Raw genomic sequence first — 10,148 nt, forward strand, 5'->3', positions numbered from 1 at the left:
ATAGTGCACAATTGTGTCTATATATATATATATGTGGGTCTCGGCTATGCCCTGGTTTACTGTAATTTGTTAATTATGATGTACGCATATAGCATGGAAATCTTGATTAGGCTTTCGTTATATATGAGACTGTTCATAGTACGATGGTGTGATGCAGCACATTGCAAGCTTCCGCACGTGGAGTCAGGGACTCTTCGCAGAGGAAGTGAGAAACGCTGTTTGTGTTAAACGTATATATTAGCTTCTTCTAATATATGTAAAATGCAGACATTACTCTATTTTATGTACTTAATCGGTAATGTGCCCTGAATGGCATCACTCAAGAAAACTTCTGGGCACATTAACCCTTGATATAATTTGATCAATTTTCCACCAATCAGAGCACGCAGTGCAACAGGAGGCAGCGGTGTTAAGACTCGTTCCTTATCTTAATTTTTCCTGCGTAAAAACGACCAGTAACGCATCTAAGCAATAGATGACACAGTACGCCAGGCTCTAAGTGCCAACAGATTTCATGTATGTAGTTATATGTACTTTTAGCTTCAACATTGTTTGTGTATATTACTTATTATTTACGTACGCATTATATTCCTTTAGTTTATAAACTTGTATTAACTTGTGTGCGCATATATTTGCAGGTAAAACATTAATTGTGCATTGTATAACGTCGTGTGTGCAGTTTTGTCTCAAGATACAATAAACATTCATACAAGTTGACGTTCCTGAAAATTTTCAAGTACGTATGACAGAAAATGAAGCCTTAACCATGTTTATTTAATTTTTATTAGCATTTGATTTTTAGTTTGTAATGTTTTTTTCATGGCACGTGACACGCTCTGCGCTAATTACAATGCAGTAGTTTTCACAGAAATATATTCTGCAAAGATAATACGTACTATAAAATAAAAACCAATATTGTCCACTGGAAATTAATGTTGCCTGCTAAATAGTGCTAGCAACTAGTATAGAGCAAGGATGCAATACAGGGGCGGATCCAAGGCTGAAGCTAGACAGTATTTTTCCAGATTTTAAGGGCACATCCCCCTAAAAGGGCACACCACCTCACAGTGGTCGTTGAGTGGCGCGGAAGCACATGGTGGGGGGTCTGGGGGCCTCCCCCAGGAAATGTCAAAATTTCAAGGGTCCCTGGGCACACAAATGAGCACCATTTGAGCACACATTTAGTCAAGCAGCAATAGCTTAAAACCATATGGAATTTTATTTCTGCTTCATTTTGCCTGCGCTTTGCATACCAGCAATTAATGCAGAATGATTCAAGCACTTCCCTTCTTTTTCAGATATCAAAGCTAGTTTTGTTACTATGTAAAATTTTGATTTCCTTCAAGTCCTGTCAATGAATCAGAAGAAAAAGAAAACAAATAAAGAATATAGCCGAATTCCATTAAATTGTTTTCTTTATTTTTTAGCGCAAAATTTCGAAGGGCACTTTGAAATCTAGACCGTATTTCCCAATACGGCAAATACGGTCTGAATCCGCCCCTGCAATATGAGCAAAGAATATACGCAAGGACAGTACATCAGATCTGGTAAAGCGTAATAGTATAGTAGAACACCTAGAATGTGATTAAAAACTAATGCGTCTGCATTATAAGGTTTCCAGTCGAACCCATAGCAACGTCCCCGACATAATTATGTCAGTGCAATTTGTTTACTAAATCCATGTTTATCCAGATTTATTCCAGGCGTGGCAGTATCTCTTTCTTTGCAAATAATTATATGCCCGATTACGAAGGAAATTGAAAGTGCTGTCTCTGACTCTCGGGCTAGCAATTAATGTTGCCCAATTCGTCGCTTGAACGCTGCTATGTTCGCCCGTTTTGCGTCTAGGGCAATAATTGTATTAATTTTTTATAATGGTAACAATTGGCAGGCGAAAGGCTAATTCAACACTGTGAATTTATATTTATTTTTAGCTATAAAAGCAATATTAAGAAATATAGTGAAAATATTTTGAATAGAGGAGAGTACAGCGTCGTGTTTATTGTTATTCCCTGTGGTATATAGTTTATTCGCGAATATTCTGGACATTTAAGCTGTGCATGCTGATTGTAATAGTTAACCAACTATATTGGTAGGATGCGTAGGTCAGCCCCTTTAGATTATAGTGGTCTCACTGGCCCTCTTAACGTGCTTACACAGATCGTCTATATGACAGTTTAATTTTTCGGATTCGCCCAAAGGTGATAGTCGGGCTAGGCGCACACACAACTTCTCCTTCGAAGGGAAATAGGATTGTAATAACTATTTTATAGTTAATTTGCTTACACTAACTTATCAGCTGTCCGCTTTTTCGGTTTTGGGTAAGCTCACTAAATATATATTTGGTTGGCTGGCAATCAATACACCTTTTTCAATCCTCTACCTTTGTTATGTTACCAGCTATTTGTTCCTAGTGCGGTTGCAGGTGGTTGGGTTGCCTCTCCCTAGGGGTCCTCTTCTATCTTTTACTTAACCGCCACCTTAATTATCTATGGTCATTTATGGTTTGGGTCAGCAATCCTAGGTGTTATGCTGTACGTCAGTATTCTCCGACCAACACCCCCCTCTTGGTTCTTGTTATCTATTTTCCGCCTCTATCGACATTAGACCCCTCCTAATGTTCCATGGTTGCATTTGCTGCCTTTCACTATCGCGGGTGGGGCTTAAGTCATGTGTATAATCCATGTTTTCTAGAAGTTCCTTTTCGATGAGTACCGGTATAATGCATTAACGCGTTTGGGATCGGCACTAGGGGTGGACGGCTTGCCATCCCCATCTATGCCGAGGCGCGCCAGTGCCACTTTCGGTGGGGCTAAAACACGGGCTGGTGGTCTGGGGGGTGTTCTTCGTTCGTCGATCGATCGCCACGCGTGCGATAGTTCGAGCTCTTTTAGGCATCGTCTCGGCGACGGGAGGTTTGGCATGATTCTACACCTTAACCCGGAACTAGTTTGGGCGTACTTCCCTGTTATTTGGTGGGTCGTATTATCATATATTTCTTATTTTTGTCCTAGTACCCTGGGGTACTACCTTTATTTTCCTTTCGGTTTGGGTCTCCGGCCAACTCGGAAGAAGGCCGGCCAGTCCTGATCTATCTGGATATTATTCAATTGCATTGGCTGGGGGCATCGCACGTACGGGCTCTTCGCGTTCTTAGGGGGACCTTTTAAGCCATTCTGGGGCCCTTTCACGTCTTCCAACCCATGTATCTACCTCACACCTACCGTATATAGTTATTGAGCTTTTACTCATTGAGCCTATGGTAGGCCCTCCGGATACTCCGTGGGGAATTATTTACTTTACTCCCTAATATATGGCCCCCCGGCCCTTTTTATGGTTGTCTTAGCCGCTCGCCCCTGTGCGCCATCCCGTTACTTCTTAATTCTCTGACGCTTTAAAAACGGACGTTCTAAGCCACCCTCGACCAGCCGCTTATGTAACTCTGCTATTCGGTTTATCATCGTTTCCCCCGGCCCCTATGTCACGATTATGCGGGCCTACTGAGAAATCTTATCCTTGAATGTATGAATTCTCAAACTAACTATCCCCACACATCTACACAAAACGTCTCTCATTTTTCACTTATGATAACTGTCTTGTGTAAATTTTCGCTTCATCCGCAGCACACAACGGAAATTTTCATTATTTCCTTACTTTGTGCTCTTTCCGGCGTAGATTCGATCGTGCCCGTTGTGTTGTCTATCACCATATTATCAATTGCTTCGTCCTTCGGTCCCACCTCGTCTATTGGTAACCCTACTCTGCCCCCCACTCCCGCCTCCCCGCAGGGCTCCTCTTTCGCATTCTTCTGCTTCTCCGCTCTTCTTCCGTTGTTACTCCGCCCTTCGCCCCCTATCGTTCCTGTTTCTCGTCTCTCTCCGGGGTCTTATCCCTTCACGCGCTACTGTGAGGCGTTGGTTTGCCTCTGTTCCCCTGCCTTCTAGCGGTTGCAGGTATGGAGCACGAGACTCGCAAGGGGCTGGGCAGCTCAACGATGCACCGAATCTTAGGGATATATATATCGGAGAAATGGTACAGACCCCCGCGTTCTATCCGTTTTCACTCATAGTGGCTCTATCGGGGTCGCGATTAGGAATTATATCGAGGTTGCAGGGGTGAAAATCAAAGGTAAGTCTCTACGTAGCTATATTTTATTCCTTATTAATACTAGTTAGTGGTGATTCAGCTTTGGCTTCTTTCCTATGTTTTATATGTTTATTACGGGGCCTACTTGGGCGGTACGTCCTGTAAGGGGTTGTTCACCGGCACGCCCTACTTGAGCTCTAGGTAAATAAGACGCAATCTATATGAGCTTCGCTGGTCCACAGCCACCGCGCGATGTGTAGGTTGCGATCCTACGGCGGGCCTTTGCAGCCGCGGGTGCCTTGCTGGCCAAAATAGTCGGTGTACACCCACCACCGATTCCTGGCACGCGCTTGATTTTTTGCTCTCTGACATTTTTACGTTAATTTGTTATCTCCGACGTTTTTTTGCTCTCTTTGCGCCGTAGCGTGACTTAAGGAGATCTCTCTAATCGTGTAATCGCTGAACGAAGTGGGCATGAACTAATGAACGAGTGAAACGTCCAGTTTACGAAACTGTCAGAATAATTAGGGTTTTAGATACATTTTAAGTCACAAACTAAACGGATTCACATTTTAAACGTCGACTGGCAGTCAGGGACACGTCCCCGGCCCGCCCGCGTCTCATTTGTGGCATAGAACTGTATCAAAATCCTTAAACCCAGAAAAGATTCAGGCTGAATTGCAATGTGGGCTTGAATTTGCATGTAAGTCAACTGAACGGCGATATAACATGAACGACAGTATTCAAACCGTGTAAGATGATAGAAGCATGAAACACTAAAAATGATTGTAATTTTGATCTTGATGTGTTTTGATCTTTTCTTTGTTACAACGGGCCGCAGTTCTCGGGACGCTAGCTCCATAAATTTCCTACTTTCGCTGGTCTAATTCGCCAGGTTTAGATAGCGCACATTGCGAGGGCCTATTTACTTTTAACAACATTGTTAAACTATGCATCTTTAAATAACTCGTATCGGCAGTTATTAATTAAACGAATACTAATTGCGCTGATATATAAATGATACTGCGCCAGCAAGGGAAACATCGCGCTCTACTCATTCGCCTCGTGTTTCTCTCTGCTGTGATTTCATACCCATCTCGGTCAACTGGACGATGCCTCGATATCGCTTTGCCGCAATTAGTAGGGCGATTCTATTGCACCTGCTACACCCGCCAATGCGAAGGTCGTCACGCCTTTCGGGCCTCCTGGCCGGGTCGTGGCTGCACATATTGTTAGGCTACCGGACTCCTTTTTGGCACTTCGTTCTAACGAGATCGGGATTAACGCTTTTGCATTTCTAGCATCGTCTTGCGGAATAGCTGGGGAGACAGCGTCAGTCGTCGTCTCTGCTCGGACCGTTCTGTTCGTCCTATACGGGGGACCGTGCGCTTCAAACTGGGCTGTGGTTTGTCTTCGCGCGGCGGCGTCCGTGGTTGGCGGCCTCCAACTGCAAACCCGCATACTCGTTTCGCACGGTCGGGGTTGACGGGGGGCATGCGCACGCGTCGCCTCATGATTACCAGGCGGCGTGTGCGACAACCCTTGGGCCGTATCAGGTGGGGGCGTTCCATAACATTGCCAGCAGTTGGCCGTCGGGGACTTTCGGCTTTGCTACGTTCTTCCCTTTTCCCGGGCGGGCCCAATTTTTCCTGGCAGGATTTCTAAGCGGCTAACGAAAAGATCATTCTTGAGGCAGGTAAGGATAGCGTTTCAGTAAATCTCCACTATCAGGCTGACAATGATAGTTTATAAGGTGGCCTCCGTGCTCATATTCGTCTGCCACTGATCTTACTCGAGCTATATCTTACTCTACTGCTAATCTGGGAATCACGATCTGATTCTTTTTGGTACTTTTGTTTCTATTCTGTATCTCATTAACTATGCTCTATGTCTATCGTATCTATTGTCCTAATTCATAGCCTCCGTGAATGCTGATTTTTGCTATCTATCCGGCGACTATCTATTTCCTGAGTATCGCCATCTCGCTACTACTTCTATCTATCTTACCTCTATCTATCTATCTGATCTATCTAGTCTATCTAGTCGTATCTATCTATGGCTAATGCTTTATTTACTTTGATTGCTTCTTTAATACGCCTGTAGTCGTATTTTATCTATCTCACCAGGGCCCTGCTTTCTCCATGACTATCGTATTTGTTGCGCTGACGTGGCTACGTATCGTATCGTATTATCTATGCTACCGCTCTATGAGCTAGTGCTGCCTGTCTATGCTGGTGCGCGTTTGGGTGCTCTGTCGTCAGTGTCGCCGTGAGGGCTCCCCTAATTATCCGTGCGCGTATGTTAGCCTTCGCCCCTTTATGCATTCTTTGAGCGGTGGCCCTCATCCCCTCTTGATTTCTCTTTTCTTCCCCTCGGATAGAGCCAGTAATTGAACATGCGTTATTGCGGTGCAGGGTGCGTGCATTGTTCTTCCTTAATCCCACACTTCTGAATTTCGCTCTTGGTGCTTGCTTGTTTTTCGACTATAGTATTGGACCGCATTGTGTCTTATTTTTTTTTCAGTCGCACGTTTTTGGGATCCGCTGCATTATAGGCACCTGCGCATTCACGAGCTAGTTCTAACTGAATGCCCTGACTCGATCCAGATCGTTGTGACACCGCTTCTCTTCAACTACACTGCGTGTTCCGCGAACAATTCAGTTACAACAATGCCAATTGTGCTGTGGACTTGAGACCAGCTACCATCCGGCCCACGTGTTCATTGCCAGAGCATCAGGACGCACGTTATCACCTAAAAAATACGATTGCTTAAGTTACAAATAAGCGAGAATAATCGAGTAGCGTTGACGACTACGAGCTGGAACGGCTGTGTTTTATGTGCTGTGGGACGGCCATCAGCGACACGCGCGGCGATGGCGCGCATAAAACATAGCGTTGCGGCAGTTCATGTTGTTTTGTGCACGGCAGGGTGGGCGGGGTGCGTAAATACTTGTGTGTTGTAGATGAGCCTTGACGGCAACTTTGACAGTGATTATAGGGAATCGTAGCGATACATTATTTTGTCATTTCGTGTTTATTTCCTTTTGTTTTTTTTTTTGAGACGTTCCAAGTGCGTGTGTGTGGTGTGTGCTCGTGCGTGCAATCACTTTAAGGCGTATAGTCACGAAGTGTGCACAGAGTTTCTGTGTAGTCACATGATGTCACAGACTTTGCTATGATCAAGGCTTGACTCAAATGTTAACTGGCCACATAGCAATGCTAAACGCGGGACCTATTCGCAAAAATACTATATTATACGACAAAATGTATGTTGTCGCATTTTATTTTTATTATATTATTTATATGTATTACTTATAATTTACTAAATCCCGGCGGATTACACATTAGTTTATTAGCTTATTAGTTACTATTACACTGTTATTACTATTAGATATTGATTATATTATTATATTACAGATTAAAGGAGAGAGAGGAAGATGATGGTTAGAGGGAGAGAGGAAGGAGTGATGGTTAAAGGGAGAGAGGAGCGTGATGGTCTAGAGAGAGAGGAGGAAGCCTGAGGGCTAGAGAGAGAGAGGAAAGATTGAGGGTTTAGAGAGAGAAGAGAGGAAGCATAGGGTTAGAGGGAGAGAGGAAGCGTGATGTTTAGAGGGAGAGAGCACCATATGGTAGAGAAGAGAAGCTACATATATGCTCCTCTCGTGCGTAACTCTCAGGCTTCTTATCTAACATCACGGCTTCTCTCTTCTCTCTAACCCATGGCTTCCTTCTTCCTTAACATCATGGTTCTTTCTCTCCGCTCTAACCATACGGGCTTGCCTCTCTCCTCTAACCATACGGTTCGCTCCTCCTGTCTAACCTCGGCTGCTTTTTCATCTAAACTATGCTTCTAATCTCCCTCTAACAATACGGCTTCCTCTCCTCCCTAAAATACGGTATCTCCTCCTGAAAAGGTATCACGAGGTGATGTCACGCACGCTATGTAGATCACAGAGATGATGCCAGAATAGTGTACATTCACGAGATGATGGCGAGATTTGGCCTTTTAAAACACAAGTTCAGTTTAGCGCACCTTATGCCGTGACAGTTCACGAGTGATCACGATGAGTGTACATCAGAGGTGATGCACGAATAGGTGTACGATCACGAGATGATGCACAGAATTGGCATTTAAAACACAAGTTCGTTTAGCGTTATGCTGATACAAGGTTACGAGGTGATGCAAGAACTAAGTGTCAGATCAGGCTCCGCCTTCTCTTCCCTCCAGCATACGGTCTGCACCTTCTCTCTCCCTCTAACACACGGCTTACTTCTCTCATCTAACTATCACGGCTTCTCTTATGATAACAATCTATGGTTCCTTGTACTCTATACTAACGTTACGGTTATATTCCGCTTCTAAACAATCATGCTTCCTCTTCTCCTCTACGATCAGGGATGTCCTCTCTTCATCACCATAGCTTCTTCTCTCTCCTCTACCCATGTTCCTCTCGTCCTCTAAACATCATGGCTGTCTTTTCTCGGCTCCTCTAACCTTCCAGGTTCACGTCTCTCGCTCTAACCATTCACGCTTCTTTGTCCCTCTAGAACCTCATGGCTTGCTCGCATCTCTTAACGATATCGGGCTCTCTCTCTCCATCTAGCTCATGGCTTCCTCTCTCGTCTCTAACCGTGTATTCTCTCTCTCCGTCTAACACAGGTTCCTCTTCTCTAACCATAACGCTATTCCTCTCTCCCTCTACGATGCTGGCTTCCTCTCTCCTTCTAACATACTCAAGGCTCCTCGTTCGTCCCTCTAAATCGCATGGATTCTCTCGTCGTCTGTAACAATTCAGGTTCTCTCTCGTCTCTAACCGGCGCATAGCTTCTTCTGCTCTTCTTAACCCATGGCATTTTCTTGGCCTTCCTCTAACCAACACGGCTCTCTTACTCTAACCATTCATGGTTGGTCTCCTTAAGCATCACGGGTTCTCGTCTCTCTATAACTATTCGACGGCTTCCTCTTTCCCTACACGGCACAGCTTCTGCTCTCTTAACCATTCACGGTTCTCCTCCTCCCTAACCATCATGGCTTCTCTCCTCTAACAATACATGGCTTTCTCTCGTCCGCCATGAGGGTTAGAGGGAGAGAAGATAGCCGTGAGGTTAGACGGAGAGTAGAAGCTAATGAGGGTTAGAGAGAGAGAGAGAGGAAGCCATGAGGGTTAGAGAGAGATGAGAAGGCTGTAATGGTTAGTAGGGAGAGAGGAAGGGGGAAGCCCGCGACATGCCTGAGAGAGGAAAGGGAGAGAGCGCGTGGATGGTTTAGAGGAGAGGAGGAATCGCCGTGAGTTAGAGGAGAGAGGAAGCCGTGATGGTTAGAGGAAGAGAGGAGCATGAGGGTTTGGGGAGAGAGGAATCCGTGATGGTTAGAGGGAAAGAGGAAGCCGTTATGGTGAGGAGAGAGGAGCTTTGATGGTTATAGAGAGAGAGGAGCCGTGATCGTTAGAGGGAGGAGGAAGCATGAGGTGTTAGAGCAGATGAGGAAGCCACGAGGTTTGAGGGAGAGAGGAAGCATGATGGTAGAGGGAGAGAGGAAAGACAGTGATGTTAGAGGAAGAGAGCCATGAGTGTTAAGAGGAGAGAGGAAGGGGGACGTGATGCTGGAGGGAGAGAGCAGGGAGCCGGTGATGATACACTATTCTTGCACACCCGTGATACTGTTCAGGTTAAGGTGGCGTGAAACTGAACGTGTTTTAGAAGACTAATTGTGGCATCATCTCGTCGATGTCACTATTCTGTGCATCACTCGTGATACTTGTCAGGTATACGGTGGTAATTGACCTTGTGTTTTAAGAAGGCAAATGCTGTGCATCATCTCGTGTATGTACACTACTGTGTCATCGTCGGTGATGTACATATTCGGGGTTCACTCGTGAGACTGTTTGTCGGTATGTACGGTGGCTAAACTGAACTTGTTTTTAAGAGGCAATCTGTGGCATCAATCACGTGAGTACATTATTCTGGGCATCACCTCGTGATAACTTGTCAGGAAGAGGAGGAAGCGTGATGGTTAGAGGAGAGAGGAAGCGTGATGGTTAGAGGGAGAGGAGAGGAAGCCA

This window comes from Priapulus caudatus, unplaced genomic scaffold, assembly GCF_000485595.1.
Source record: "Priapulus caudatus unplaced genomic scaffold, Priapulus_caudatus-5.0.1 Scaffold689, whole genome shotgun sequence".
Lineage (NCBI taxonomy): Eukaryota > Metazoa > Priapulida > Priapulimorpha > Priapulimorphida > Priapulidae > Priapulus > Priapulus caudatus.